This window comes from Microcaecilia unicolor, chromosome 1 (genome assembly GCF_901765095.1).
Source record: "Microcaecilia unicolor chromosome 1, aMicUni1.1, whole genome shotgun sequence".
NCBI lineage: Eukaryota > Metazoa > Chordata > Amphibia > Gymnophiona > Siphonopidae > Microcaecilia > Microcaecilia unicolor.
The window spans coordinates 312,648,856-312,664,538 of NC_044031.1; the positions used below are offsets into that span (position 1 = coordinate 312,648,856).

Sequence of the window (15,683 nt, forward strand, 5' to 3'; positions counted from 1 at the left end):
GGTAGAGACACAAATGGTGACGGAATTCAAAAAGGCATGGGATGAACACAGAGGATCTCTAATTACAAATGGAAGTTGTAAAAAAACCTAAACTTAAATGGCTGCATGTGTGTGGATGTGTTGAGTGATGCTTAGATGGTGACTCTAGCTGTGATGAACTAGGGCCGATACCAGGCAGACTTGTTTGGTTTGTGTCTCATATATAGCAATCTGGTTTAGGATGGGCTGGAAAGGGCTTAGACAGCAACCTTAGTGGCTGGAACATGAGGACAGTGCTGCACAGACTTTTACAGTCTGTGTCCCACAAATGAGAAGACGAATAGGCTGGAGTGAGCTTCGACGGCAACTCCAGCAGTTGGAATATAAGGATAAGGCCAGACGGATATGTCCCAGAAACGCCAAAGAAAGACCATAATCAAGTATATAATATCACATTCATTGTTGACTTAATCATGAATTGATCATGAGTGTGGCTATTGGGCAGACTGGAAGGACCGTTCAGGTTTTTATCTGCTGTCACTTACTATGTTACTATTAATCCTCTCTGCTCCCAGGCTGATGCACAGACCTCAGCTCTGACACAGGCACAGGCATCATATGTCACCTGACCTACTTTCGCGTGCATGTGGCAAACTCTTAGCACACAGTGCCAGTGAATCAGAGACAAGTCTTACATGTGCACACCAGAGTATTCCAACTTCTGTTCCTTCCTTCTCTGCAGTGCTGCGGCTCAAATCCAGAGAGAGACAGAGAACCGACCGGAATTTTTTTTAAATATACCATTAAATTCTTGTGGGGATGGGTTAAATTCTTGCGGGGATGGGTAAGATTCCAGCAAGGACAGGAGGGATGGGCAAGATTTCTGTCCCCATGCAACTCTCTACCTTGAATCCTCTCACAGGCCCAACTGCTACTGGCTGAAGCTGAGTGACTCAAGAGATGGGCAATTATTTGCAGATAGCAGCATTACTTCCTCAGGTGCTCTGCCTCATCACAGGGTTTGCACGTTTATTTCCCTTAAATTTTCTAAGGTAGCAAAATTGTAGCTAATTCCAAGAGAAATATATAATTAGCAGCACACACTAATATAAGTTGGATGAGACAGAATTTGAATATATATTACGCTTTCCATGCAAACAGGATCTTCATCGCATTACACCACCTGAGCACTCTCTCTGTCACACACACAGGCAGCCACTACTTGGGTGGATGACCTATAAGCACATTTCTGCCTTGCTATTGTTTTAAAAAGATAAGGATAAGTTAGGATTCCTCACTGTATTACAACCGAACCATTAACCAAACTGCAGAATAGTGAGAACTGTGCAAGTCAGGAAGAAAATTAGTAGGGAAGTCTAGAAGGGAGGGGACGGGGAGAGGTTAGGTTCAAACTGAGGTCCTAGGATTTTTCCTGCCTGGTTTCATATAATGCATATACTAGATCCTCTCCCCTCTTGCACCTGCTGGCATAGTTTAAAACTCCAAATGAAACAGGACAGCCCTACCAAACACGAAAACTCTGTTAGTTTCAGTGACACTTCCAAAATGGACCTAGACAACGGAAGGCTTAATTGCCTGTCAAATTACACTGCTCACTTCAGCGTGTAGCTGGTAATGGATCTTAAGTTCCCAGCTTCCTGCGTTATCCCTGTGTCAGTATCACAGACAGGTTTCTGTCAGGTGAGGTGACCATTTACACAACTCAAGGGAGACAGAGCCTTCCCCAAGTGCTAAGACCAGAAGAAAAACAGTACCACAGTTATGACTGTGGTTAGTGTAAAATCTTCTTTAACTCAAGCAAAAAGGTTGCCAAGGTATTGTTTTCATTTGTCCTTGTTTTAAAGCCAGATTTTGTGTTTAGCCTCAGCTACAGTGCCTTTTGGTCCAGTAGCACACCAACAGGAATTTGATTCCTTAAAACTAACAGGCTATTATTCAAAATAAATTATGCACTGACCAATGGCCAGTGAGTATTATAACCTCTCTATACATACATTTTCAGATCTTATATGGCTAGTATTGGCTGAAAATCTGACTAGAAGGCACAATAGCATCTGCTTCAGACATGGCTGGCCCTACCATTGTTTTTTGCATGTGGCTCCACTTTCGGTTCTGCTTTTCAGCCCCTATTGATTTATTCAGATGAGGCCCCAGATCCCTCTCTGCATCCCCCTTCGTCTGTCCCTGGTTTTAGAGCAAAGCAAGGGTGGGTTTATAAAGGAGAAATTAGGTCCTACCTGCTAATTTGCTTTCCTTTAGTCCCTCCGGATGAGCCCAGAATGACTTTTAGTTTAGGCCTCTTAAATAGAAGCTAATATATTCAGCTGTCATTTTAATGTATTCCAGTCACCATCTAGCTTATTTTTGAAAGGGAAGGACACCCATGTTCCGACAGAAATCATGAGATGGGCGTCCTTCTCTTAGGGTCGCCCAAATCGGCATAACCGAAAGCCGATTTTGGGCGTTCTCAACTGCTTTTCGTCGCGGGGACGACCAAAGTTCACGGAGGCATTTTGGCAGTGTACCGAAGAGGGGACGGAGGCGTGGTTAAGAGATGGGTGTCCTCGGCCAATAATGGAAAAAAGAAGGGCGTCCCTCACGAGCATTTGGTCGACTTTACTTGGTCCCTTTTTTTCATGACCAAGCCTCGAAAAGGTGCCCAAACTGACCACCGGAGGGAATCAGGAATCACCTCTCCTTACTCCCCCAGTGGTCACCAACCCCCTCCCACCCAAAAAAAAAATATGAAAAAACATTTTTTCCAGCCTCTAATGTCATACCCAGCTCCATCACAGCAGTATGCAGGTCCCTGGAGCAGTTTTTAGTGGGTGCAGTGCACTTCAGGCAGGCGGACCCAGGCCTCTCCCCACCTGTTACACTTGTGGTGGTAAACATGAGCCCTCCAAAACCCACTGTACCCACATGTAGGAACCCCCCTTCATCCCTAAGGGCTATGGCAGTGGTGTACAGTTGTGGGGAGTGGGTTTTAGGGGGGGGGGGGTTGGGGGGCTCAGTACCCAAGGTAAGGGAGCTATGCACCTGGGAGCAATTTCTGAATTCCACTGCAGTGCCCCCTAGGGTGCCCGGTTGGTGTCCTGGCATGTGAGGGGGATCAGTGCAATACGAATGCTGGCTCCTCCCATGACCAAATGCCTTGGATTTGGTCGTTTTTGAGATGGGTGTCTTTGGTTTCCATTATCGCCGAAAACCGGGAACGACCATCTCTAAGGTCGACCTAAATGTTGAGATTTGGGTGTCCCTGACCGTATTATCGAAACGAAAGATGGACATCCATCTTGTTTCGATAATACGGGTTTCCCCACCCCTTCGGCGGAATGTGCTTAGAGATGGGCGCCCTTAGAGATGGTCATCCCCGTTCGATTATGCCCCTCCATGTCACCTAATAGCAAACCCTAAATGCTTCTTCACAGGATGCCCGTGAAAATGGTGAAACACGTGCTGGTCGGAACTACCTGTGCCTCGTGCACTTGGGACTGAGCAGCCTAAAAATAAGAAATTTGAACTGAGCTCTCCTCTGCTGCCAAAGTCAAGAAAATGATTACCACTCTCAATGGAAATTCCCCTATGGCTTGGGGCAGATCCATTCTTAAAAAAAAAAAAAAAAAGAATTCCTCCAGCATTGTTCCAGATAGAACACAGCATCTCATAATGGTGTATTACTGATCACACTAAGGGGTGGGCAACCTGGAAGCTGGTCAGGTTTTCAACATTATCAGCACTGAATATTCATGTGATGCATTTGTGTGCACTGCCTCTACTATATGCAAATACACCTCATACAAATTCAGTGTGCATATCTTGAAAACCCAACTGGATAGTAGGCATGAGAGAGCCAGAGTTGCTTAACCCTGCACTAGGGTGAAAGCTGTTTTTGCAACTGGGAGAGGTGAGTCAAAAAGCCATATCCCCTGATATGCCAAAGAGTTCAAACTTAAATTTATCAGAACCATTCCTTTCTGATCTCTGTTACATGACGTTAGAACAGCCTATGAAAGCTTCTTTTAAGATGGGTCCTAGGGGAAAGAGATGGAAAAAAGGTAGGTAACAGTATATACGGAAAATACTGAACAATACATTAAAACTAGCTGAAAGCCAGTGGCATTCACTAGCAGACAGTTCCCCTTCTCACCCTGCTGAAACATACCCCCAGCACTCCTTCCTTGCCCAGTCACACTCAACCAGTCATTTGTTCCCAGCCCTCTGAATGTCAGCCTTGATCTGTGGCAGCAGTCATGTATGCTTCTTGTATATTCCAGTCCACATGACCTGCTATCCTCTGTGACAAACTGCATGATTGCTGAAGCCTCACAACAGAGTACACACACACACACACACACACACACACACACTATGACCTTCACTAAGGAGAAATTAGGTCCTACTTGCTAATTTGCTTTCCTTTAGTCCCTCTGGACTGGCCCAGAAGACTGGTGGGTTGTGCATGCCTTTCAGCAGGGAGAGACTGAGAACACTGATTTTTGTAATAGCCAATAACAGCCCAGCTCAGCCCCTGTAAGTCTCAGTATATCAGAAACAAAGAAAGAAGAAGAAAAGAAAGAAAGAACAGAATAGGACCTCTGTGCACCACTAAGTCTCAAAGTCTTGAATATATAACTATATAACGATAGATAGATAGATAGATAGAGATAGATAGATAGATAGATATGAAATGTATGCTGGCAATCAACCAACGAAATAGAACTTATGTTTGAGGGGTTTTTTTTTCCACTTTCCCCACTGAGACAAGAGGAACAACAGAAGACCACAAAACAGTGTCCTGCTACAAAGAAAAAAAATCACATTGCAAAGGGAGGGATCTGGGCAGTCCGGAGAGAGTAGAGGAAAGCAAATTAGCAGGTAGGACCTAATTTCTCCTTCCTTAGCATCCCTCTGGACTGGCCCAGAAGACTGGTGGGAAGTACCAAAGCAGTCAGATCAAGGGAGGGACCTAACCAGCCCCGCCATCAGAACTCTCTGAGCGAATACCAAGTCCTGACACGTTAGCACATCCACTCTGTAATGCCGGACAAACTAATGCAATGAAGACCAGGTGGGTGCTTTGCAAATATCCACTGGAGAAACCAAAGAACTCTCCATCCAGGATGCAGCCTGTCCTCTGTTAGAATGAGCTTTAATACCCTCGAACTGCTCTGTCCTTGAGAATATAGGCTGAACTAATCGCCTCCTTAATCCACTTGGCCAGCATAGCCTTAGAAACTGCCAAAACTTTACGACCAACACCAAACAAGACAAAAAGATGGTCAGACCAGTGAAAGTCCTCTGTCCGATGTACATACTCCAACACCCTGTGGACATCGAACATACGCAATGACCTTTGCTCCTCTGATCCCCTGGAAGCACTGAGGGCTGAAAGGACCAACGACTGAATAAGATGAAAGGATGACAACACTTTTGGAAGAAAGAACAAAATCGGCCTCAACACTAACTGATCAGCTAGGAACTCCGAAAAGGGAGCTCGACAAAAAATTCTGCAATTCTGATATGTGTCTTGCCGACAAAATGGCCACCAAGAACACTGCTTTTATGGTAAAGTTTTTAATGGTAATCAAAGACAGTGGCTCAAATGGAGGAAGTATGAGATCCAAGAGGACCACATTAAGATCCCAAGATGAAAAGGAAGGATGCAGGGGCGGGCGCAAAATATTCACACCTCTGAAAAACACCACCACTTCTGGATGACTAGTCAAAGACTTGCCTTTCACACGTCCCCAAAAACACATCAATGCCACCAACTGCACCTTAAGGGAGGCTAATGCCAACTCTTTCTGAAATCCATCCTGTAGAAAATCCAACACCTGCGGCAAGGAAGCATGCAATGGTGTGATCTCCCAATCATGACATCATGCCTCAAAAATCCTCCAGATCCAAACATATGCCAACGAGGTGGAGCGTCGGTGAGAATGCAACATCATACCAATCACCCAAGCAGAATAGTCGCACTTCTTCAACCAGGCCCTCTCAAGATGAAACCGAGCTGAATTTGGCAAGAATATAACCCTGAGATAGAAGACCGACTGACTGGGGAAGGGGAAGCTTGGGCGCCACCAGAAGAAGCCTGAGATCTGCGTACCATGGATGCCTTGGCCAATCCGGAGCCACCTGACCAGTGTATCGTTCTATGCACTGAATGACTCGACTTAAGAGAGGCCATGGCAGAAACACATATAGCAGGCCCACCGGCCAAGAGCGATGAAGGGCATTCAAGCCCTCTGATCCTTCCTGCGACTGAAAAAGTGAGGCACCTTGGCATTCCTTCATGTTGACATCAAGTCCATCACCAGCAAGCCCTACATGTGGACTATTACCTTGAATGCTTCATCACTGAGCAATCATTCCCCCGAATCCAGAGTCTGACGGCTGAGGAAATCTACTTGCACACTGAGGACTCCTGTGACACAGGAGGCCGACAGATCCTGGAGGTGATGCTCCGCCCAAGATATGAGCACAGCCATCTCCTGCGCCAACCTGGGACTTCTCATGCCACCCTGATGATTGATGTATGCCACTGCCATAGCATTGTCTGAGAGCACTCCCACCTCTCTGCCTTCCAGAAGACTCCGAAATTCGTACGAGAGATGAATTGCCCTGGTCTCCAACAGATTGATGGAATAACAACTCCTCCACAGACTACCATCCTTGTGCCTGCAGCCCCTTGCAGACAGTTCCCCAGCCCCTGAGTGGCAGCCATGGTCACCTCTGTCCAGGAAGGAGGGTCCAGTGGTAAACCTTTTGACAAGTTGCTCGTCTGGAGCCACCAATGTAGATCCTGACGCACCTTCATTGGTAGAGGTAACTTGACCCACAAGGAATCCAACTGAGGTGACCACCTGGAATAAAGTGACCGCTGCAGGATTCTCATGTGAGCCCTGGCCCACTGCACTGATTCTATGGTCGCCGCCATTGAACCTATCACTTGAAGATAGTCCCGAGCACACAGAGCTCTGTGACTTTGGAGTGTGAATACCTGACTCTGCAGCTTGAGAATTCACATCAACGGAAGGAACACTCTTCCCTGAAGTGTGTCGGAGACCCCTAGATACTCCAAGGTCTGTGCCAAAACTAAACGACTCTTAAATGGGTTGATCACCCATCCTAAAGATTCCAAGAACTGGATCATCTGTGCAGTCACCTGAGAACTCTCCTGATACGACTTCACCCAGATCAACCTATCGTCCAGGTAAGGATGGACCAGAATACCCTGCCTGTGAAGGGCAGCTGCTACTACCACCATGATCTTGGTAAAGGTCCTGGGGGCTGTTGCAATGCTGAATGGCATCGCACAAAACTGAAAATGCTGACCCAACACTGCGATCCAAAGTAAACGCTTGTGTAACTGGTGAATGGAGATGTGCAAATAAGCCTCCGTCAGATCCAGTGCCATGAGACATTCGATGGATCACATGGCTACAATAACTGACCGCAACATTTTCATCCAGAACGGAGAAACACAAAAAGCTCTGTTGACCTTTTTGAGGTCTAGGATGGGAACATAGGAACCCTCCTTCTTTAGGACCACAAAACAGATGAAATATCGACCTGTGCCACATTCGAGTGCTGGCACAGGGCAAACCACTTGCAGGGCAACTAACCTGGCTAGGATGTCTCTGATCCATCTTGATCTCATCTTCTCCTCCAACTGTTCACCTTCTAGTTTCCTTGCCTCTGATCATCCCTCCTCTGATCACCATCTTATAACTTTCACACTTAAATCTCCTCCCTCCCAGTCCCGTCCTATCCTATCTAATTTATCTAGGAATCTGCACGATATTGACCCTTCATCTCTATCCTCCCATGTTTCAAACCTCCTCTCTACTGTGGCACCATCCACATCTGTCAACGAGGCTGTTTCTTCTTACAACAATACTCTATCCTCTGCCTTAGACACTCTTGCACCTTTGATGACCCGCCCTGTAAGGTGTACAAAACCCCAACCTTGGCTGACTTCTAATATCCGCTACCTACGTTCCTGTACCCGCTCCGCCGAACGCCTCTGGCGGAAATCTCGGGCCCTTGCTGATTTCTTACACTTTAAGTTCATGCTGACCTCCTTCCAATCTGCTCTTTTACGTGCCAAACAGGATTATTATATCCAACTGACCAACTCTCTTGGCTCTAATCCTCGACTTCTCTTCACCACATTGAACTCTCTCCTCAAGGTGCCCCCTCCCCCAACGCCCCCTTCATTATCTCCTCAGACCCTTGCTGAATTCTTTCACAACAAGGTTCAAAAGATAAACCTTGCTTTCTCTACCTCACCAGCTCTCCCTCCACTAGTCCGTTCCCCTCTCTCTCCTTCCCCTCATTCCCTTTCCTCCTTTCCTGAAGTTATTATTGAGGAAACTACACTTCTCCTTTCTTCCTCAAAATGTACCACCTGTTCCTCTGATCCCATTCCCACCCACCTTCTTAATGCCATCTCTCCTACTCTTATTCCTTTTATCTGTCATATTCTCAACCTCTCACTTTCCACTGCGACTGTCCCTGCTGCCTTTAAACATGCTGTGGTCACACCTCTCCTTAAGAAGCCTTCACTTGACCCTACTTGTCCCTCTAATTACTGACCCATCTCCCTCCTTCCTTTTCTCTCCAAATTACTTGAGCGTGCTGTTCACCGCCGCTGCCTTGATTTTCTCTCCTCACATGCTATTCTTGATCCATTACAATCTGGTTTTCGCCCTCTCCACTCAACCGAAACTGCGCTTACTAAAGTCTCCAATGACCTATTACTGGCTAAATCCAGAGGTCAATATTCCATCCTCATTCTTCTTGATCTTTCTGCTGCTTTTGACACTGTCGATCACAGCATACTTCTCGATACCCTGTCCTCACTTGGATTCCAGGGCTCTGTCCTTTCCTGGTTCTCTTCCTACCTCTCCCTCCGCACCTTTAGTGTTCACTCTGGTGGATCCTCTTCTACTTCTATCCCTCTGCCTGTCGGCGTACCTCAGGGTTCTGTTCTTGGTCCCCTCCTCTTTTCTATCTACACTTCTTCCCTTGGTTCATTAATCTCATCCCATGGCTTTTCCTACCATCTCTATGCTGATGACTCCCAAATCTACCTTTCTACCCCTGATATCTCACCTTGCATCCAAACCAAAGTTTCAGCGTGCTTGTCTGACATTGCTGCCTGGATGTCTCAACGCCACCTGAAATTAAATATGACCAAAACCGAGTTTCTCATTTTCCCCCCCCAAACCCACCTCCCCGCTCCCCCCGTTTTCTATTTCTGTTGATGGCTCTCTCATTCTCCCTGTCTCCTCAGCTTGAAACCTTGGGGTCATCTTTGACTCTTCTCTCTCCTTCTCTGCTCATATCCAGCAGACCGCCAAGACCTGTCGTTTCTTTCTTTACAACATCCGTAAAATCCGCCCCTTTCTTTCCGAGCACTCTACCAAAACCCTCATCCACACCCTTGTCACCTCTCGTTTAGACTACTGCAATCTGCTTCTTGCTGGCCTCCCACTAAGTCACCTCTCCCCTCTCCAGTCGGTTCAAAACTCTGCTGCCCGTCTCATCTTCCGCCAGGGTCGCTTTACTCATACTACCTCTCTCCTCAAGACCCTTCACTGGCTCCCTATCCGTTTTCGCATCCTGTTCAAACTTCTTCTACTAACCTATAAATGTACTCACTCTGCTGCTCCCCAGTATCTCTCCACACTCGTCCCTCCCTACACCCCTTCCCGTGCACTCCGCTCCATGGATAAATCCTTCTTATCTGTTCCCTTCTCCACTACTGCCAACTCCAGACTTCATGCCTTCTGTCTCGCTGCACCCTACGCCTGGAATAAACTTCCTGAGCCCCTACGTCTTGCCCCATCCTTGGCCACTTTTAAATCTAGACTGAAAGCCCACCTCTTTAACGTTGCTTTTGACTCGTAACCACTTGTAACCACTCGCCTCCACCTACCCTCCTCTCTTCCTTCCCGTTCACATTAATTGATTTGATTACTTATTTTTTTTTATTTTTTGTCTATTAGATTGTAAGCTCTTTGAGCAGGGACTGTCTTTCTTCTATGTTTGTGCAGCGCTGCGTATGCCTTGTAGCGCTATAGAAATGCTAAATAGTAGTAGTAGTAGTAGTAGTAGTGATCACTCCGGCCTTTAATCATGACCAACAGGGGATTCCAAAAAGGCATCTGGCAGGGAATGAGCAAACTCAAGAGCATAGCCGTCGCAAATAATTTCGAGGACCCATTGGTCCGAGGTAATTTGGGCCCATCTTCCAAAGAACTCTCGCAATCGTGCTCCCACTGGGACTGGAGGATGGGCCCAAACACCTTCATTGAGTGGGACAACTTTGAGCTAGGGAGGCAAAACCGGTGTCCTAACCCTGACGTTGGCCCCCATGAAAGGATTGCATACACTGGTAGTAACGGAGCCTTTCAAAGGTAGCACCTATACCCAACCAAAAACATCTGGTATCATGTCCATACCCTCTAGTGGCTGAAACCCCCCTGCCAAAGGGTTTTAGATGATCCTCCAGAAGATGAGGCACCTTCAATTCCCCAAAACTCTTAACCACTTATCCAACTCCTCACCAAAGAGCAACAATCCCCGAAAAGGAAACTTACTGAGCATCGACTTTGAGGCTGCATCTGCTGACCAGCCCTGAAGCCAGAGAGACCTCCGTGCTGCCATACTCAATGCCATGGACTTCGCAGACACCCACAGCAAATCATCTCAATCTTAGCTACCTCCTGGTCCACTAAGGAAAAGTCATCTGAGCCTCTGTCCAACACTCTCTCCAATCATCGGAATAACACCCATGCCACCAATGCCCCGGAAATGGTCACTTGCACAGCCAAGGCCGAGACATCAAAACAATGCTTTAAAAGAGACTCTATGTGATGGTCCTGAGAGTCTCTGAGAGATGTACCACCATCTATAGTTACAGTATTTTTCCTGGTCACTGCAAAAACAACTATATCCACCACTGGGGGCTTAAGCCAGTCCTTATCCTGCTCTAGCATTGGATAAAGCCTAACCATAGAGTGAGCCTAAGTGGAAGGGGGCTCCTGGAATATCCGACTGCACATGGACAATATCCCTGATGTCCTGATGCATAAGAAAGGACCTACCTGACTGATGAACTCACCTTGCGCTGCACTGAAAACTCCTGCACTTCCTCAAAATTCAACGTTGAAGTAACTAGCGCAATAAGCTCCTGCAGATCCTCCTTATGGAAAACCCTTGCCACCGAAGGGTCCTCACCAGGAGATAAATCCGTCTGGGATGTAAAAACATCTTCCTCAGCGCCAAACTCCTCAGTGTCCACATCCAAGTCCACCAGATTCCCCCAAGGGATTCTGCCTTAATGTCTAAAGGGAACTCCTGATCTGCCAGAACAATCAGGCCCGTTTGATCCCAGAGCCGGTTGCCTTGGGAGCCTCGGTAGCTACACTAGCTAGAGGAGAGGATTGTTTCATCAAAAATGCCCTGTACATTGCTAAAGCAAATTCTGGAGGAAATCCCCCCTCAGAGATCCCTCCCTACAGAGCTGCAGGCTCCATCACTAACCCCTGAGCCTGCTGTGAAGGCCGTACTATGGGTTGCACTGAGAGGGATGCCAAATCCAAGATGGCGGACGTTCCCGCCAAAAGCAGACCCGACTGACCGACTGTGCCATGCTCTCAAGAAACTGCCATCCCAACGGGCGCCGCTACAAAGCGAGGTCCCACATCAGCTGTGAAAATCTGAACTGTGGACTCCGACATGGTTCAGATTTTAAAAATGCCAGTCGCAGAGAGACCACGATGTTGACATACTGAACACTGGCACAACTTTTCAGCCATGATGCCGGTGGAGCCCAGCTTGAGCCTCTGAGGGGAAACAGTCAATAAACAAGGAAATAAGTGGAACCAAGTAGATCATTATTATGTTTTTTTTTTCTTGCCCAATTAAACTCTGCTAATCCTGTAATGGAAGTCAACATCAGCTTTTTTTTTTTAACACACTAACGTGACTGTTCCCCTTGGCACTGCAACACCCTTCCCTTGAAGGGGTGGAGGCCAGCTTAGAGCAGAAAAGCTTGGGGAGACAGGAGAGAAGGGACTCGACCACCCAAATGTGCACCCCAGAAGCAACAGAAACCCCCGTGGGTCTCAGCCTCAGCCAGCTACTAGAAACCCAGTGGCGCACAGAGAGAAAATACTTATGTACTATTCTACCAAGTACTTTTTTTTTTAATAAAGATAGAAACAAAGACTGAGAATGAAGGGTTCACCATGCCTTTCACTGCTGGAGACTGAATATTGAGGTTTACAGGGGCTGAGCTGGCCTCTTATTGGCTATCATAAAAATTAGTGTTCTCAGTCTCCACCTGCAAGAAGGCATGCACAACCCACCAGTTTTCTGGACTGGTCCGGAGGGACGCTAAGGAATCTTGTATGTTCCTGATCCCAGGACCATACCAAATTAGAGCAGGGAGAAGGTGCATACTATCTGGTTACAGCGACCGCTTCCTGAGATGGCTGCAATAGTGCTGCCCACCCCTTTATAAGTCAGAGACCCTAGTGAGCATGCATGGTGTAAGTGGGATTTGTGTGTGCCGGTGAAGGTTAGACTCCTAATTAGTGTTTAAGTGTGTTAGAGCCCAACCCTTAAGTCTTAATTATGTTTTGTTTGGGGAACAGTTTTTCCAAATGAGCTAGTTTTGTGATTTCTATGTAAGCCTCTCTTGATTCCTTAGTTATTGTCCAGTGTGAAGTGAATGTGATGGGTCAGAGGTTCTTACCCACTCCCTTCCTGAGTGTGATTGAGGAGGGGAGCACTACAGAAGCTCTGAATCTGACAGGACCGGAACTGAGAAGCCCCACTCTGTACTATGAAGGAGGTATTGTGTTTGAAACAAGTGGAATATCTGTTTGGAAGTGGATCCCAGGAAACAGAGACTGTGTGTGAAACAAGAAGGGAATAGGTTGATCTCTTACCCTGAAAAACTATCATACTGGATAAAATTGGTATATCCCAGCACTGGGAAGCCAATCATCCTATTAATTGATAAAATTGAGGGATCACAGATTACAGATAGAGAGGAAGAGTGGAGTTCACAGTTTTGTCCAATGCTGTACAACCACTCTGAAGAAATATTTCTAAATGTTCCTCTTGAGTGCAGACCTTTTTATCCTCCTTGCATGGCCTCCTGATTCAAAGCTTCCTCTACACTGGATAAGTTTACTTCTTTTACATTTTTATACCTTTCGGGTACCTCAATATCTGTAGTATATCCCACACTTTCTCCTCTAGGGCAGAGATATTTAGGTCCCAAAGTCTTACCTCATGGATACTGCATCATTTTGGTCCTTCTTCTCTGGCCTGTCTCTATGGTCTAGATCCTTTTAGGTATGTGGCCTCTAGAACCACACATGATACACCACATGAGCTTGCACCAATGACTTATACAGAAGGATAATTTCCCCCTTGTCTCTGCTCATTATACCACTCCCCCCTCCCTCCTTCCCATGCACTGACGTTTACCAGCTCTAGAAACTAAAAAAAACACATTTACAAATAGTATAAATCACAGGGGAAGTCAATAGTCAAAGGGATTTACATAGATAACCATGTTGTCTTTTTTTTTTTCAATTTTGGGGATACATAGGAGTAGATATTCAACCGGCAGCAGTGAGCATTTTGCTGACTGCCACCGGCGTTACTGCTGGCTATTCATGCTAGGCCGTTTCTGGGCTTCGGCACTGAATATCTGGTTTATGCAGCGCCGGCTAACACATGGCCTGTTAAATCAATATTCTGAATTTAGCTGGCAGTGGGTTGCCACAAAAAGATAGGAGTGACTTTTATGCGGTCTCATTTATACAGTTACCCTGCCTAAGTGCTGAATATCAGCATTTAAGCGGCCAAGTGCTGACACCATCCCCGGAATGCGCACAAAATAGCCATCTTTCACTTAAGGACATAATTGTCAGTGGAGATAACACTTAGATGCTGCTAAAAATTAGTAAATAGCCCTGGACAATCAATTTAACCAGTCAGCAGCTGTTTCTGGCTGGTTAAATCATTTTTGAATATCGACCAGATAGCAGGTATCCTGAAAGTTATCCATTTAAGAGGCAGCGACACAGAACATGTTGTAGGGGCAGGGCCAAGAGTTATGTGGAAAGTGCCGATACTCAACAGTGCCTGGATAACTTTACTCATTTAAGCAGGGCCACTCAAATAGCTGGATACCATCAGTTTAAGTTCAGCACCGCATATTCAATACTCTTATTTAAACAGAAGAACCAGCTGAAAAGATATGCAGGATAAGTCATGTACTTATCTTTACATGGCGGCTGCCTCACTAACTACTGAGCTCTTCTTGTCCACTCAGGGCGCATGTGAGGCTGTGCCACTAAAGGCAAAACATTTTCATGGGTGTAGTGGAAATTCATTCTAAACTGCTGGGCCATGCACAAGGAATAAAAGACTTTTCATCTAATTCAGCATTTCCTTCTGGGACAAATTAGCATTCCCTCGTAAGCTCAGGGCTGCCAGGAGACATAGAGGCATATTTTCAAAGCACTTAGCCTTCCAAAGTTCCATAGAAACCTATGGAACTTTGGAAGGCTAAGTGCTTTGAAAATATGCCTCATAGTCAGGCGTGGGGCAGAACCGAATTGCCGCAAGATGCCCTCCCCCCTGCTGCTCCTGCCCGCTCTCTTATCTTTCTGCCTTTGCCTCCAAGGGGAGGGGGGGCGGGCCCAGCAAGCCACTTCCTGCGTGCCTGCTCCCATGGTCTCTCCTCTCCTGCTCCTGTCCGTGCCCGAAGTCAGGACCCAGATGATTGCATTAACACGATATCGTACTAATGCAATCATTCTGGTCCTGGGCGGCATGCAGGAACAGGGGAGAACAGACCTGGAAGCAGACAACAAGAAGAAGCTTGCCGGTGCCAGGCCTGGGTCTGGCCCCCCCCCCCCCCCCCCTTTGGAGGTTGGACCCGGAGAATTTTGCCCCCCCCCCCCCCCCCCCCCCCCCGCCCCCCCGCTTGGTGGCCCTGCATAAGCTGAATATACAGAGTAAATGCACTTGTAAAAAAGAAATTTCTGAAGATGGGAACAGTAATGCACAGAAGAATGTGTGTAAGTCATATTCAGATCACAGGTTGTCCATTCTTTCTCCTATTACATGTATCTATTTATCTTACATTGCACACAAGGGTGTGTGGAGTCTGCAGCAATTCAGGACAAGTTGCCTTGAGATCTAAGGAACGAGCAACAAAATACATTTACTCCAGAATCAGTTGCTAACAGTAGCAGCCACTGGACCACCATTTGATATCTGAGACACAAACCACTACACCTGTAGTATTACATGTTGTGGTTAATTAAACAAAAGGCACAGGGTGAAGCCATCACCCCATGTGGCCCAAAACTGGGCAGTGAAAGAAAAGAGATGGGCCTTAAACCACAGGAGCCCCATTAACAGGAAGCAGAGACTTCAGAGCAGGACCCTACCACAGGAACCAGGACAGATGCCAGGCACAGAGCTCCATGCAATGACAAAGACTTATGCACACTGAAAACTCATCTGTTCTTTCATGGCAGGCTGCTGATTTATATTGCAGTCAAACACAACAGCCTCTTTGCCTTTGATGCCACCCTTTTGATCATAAATCAGGGCATGCAACAAGTTTCAACAGA

At 46.6% G+C, this 15,683-nt stretch overlaps 1 protein-coding gene across 1 annotated transcript in view; it reads right to left on the bottom strand.

Moving 5' to 3' along the window:
- LOC115477518 (voltage-dependent T-type calcium channel subunit alpha-1I-like) overlaps window positions 1-15,683 on the bottom strand; it is an 84,948-nt gene that overhangs the window by 34,959 nt on the left and 34,306 nt on the right. The window lies entirely within an intron of this gene.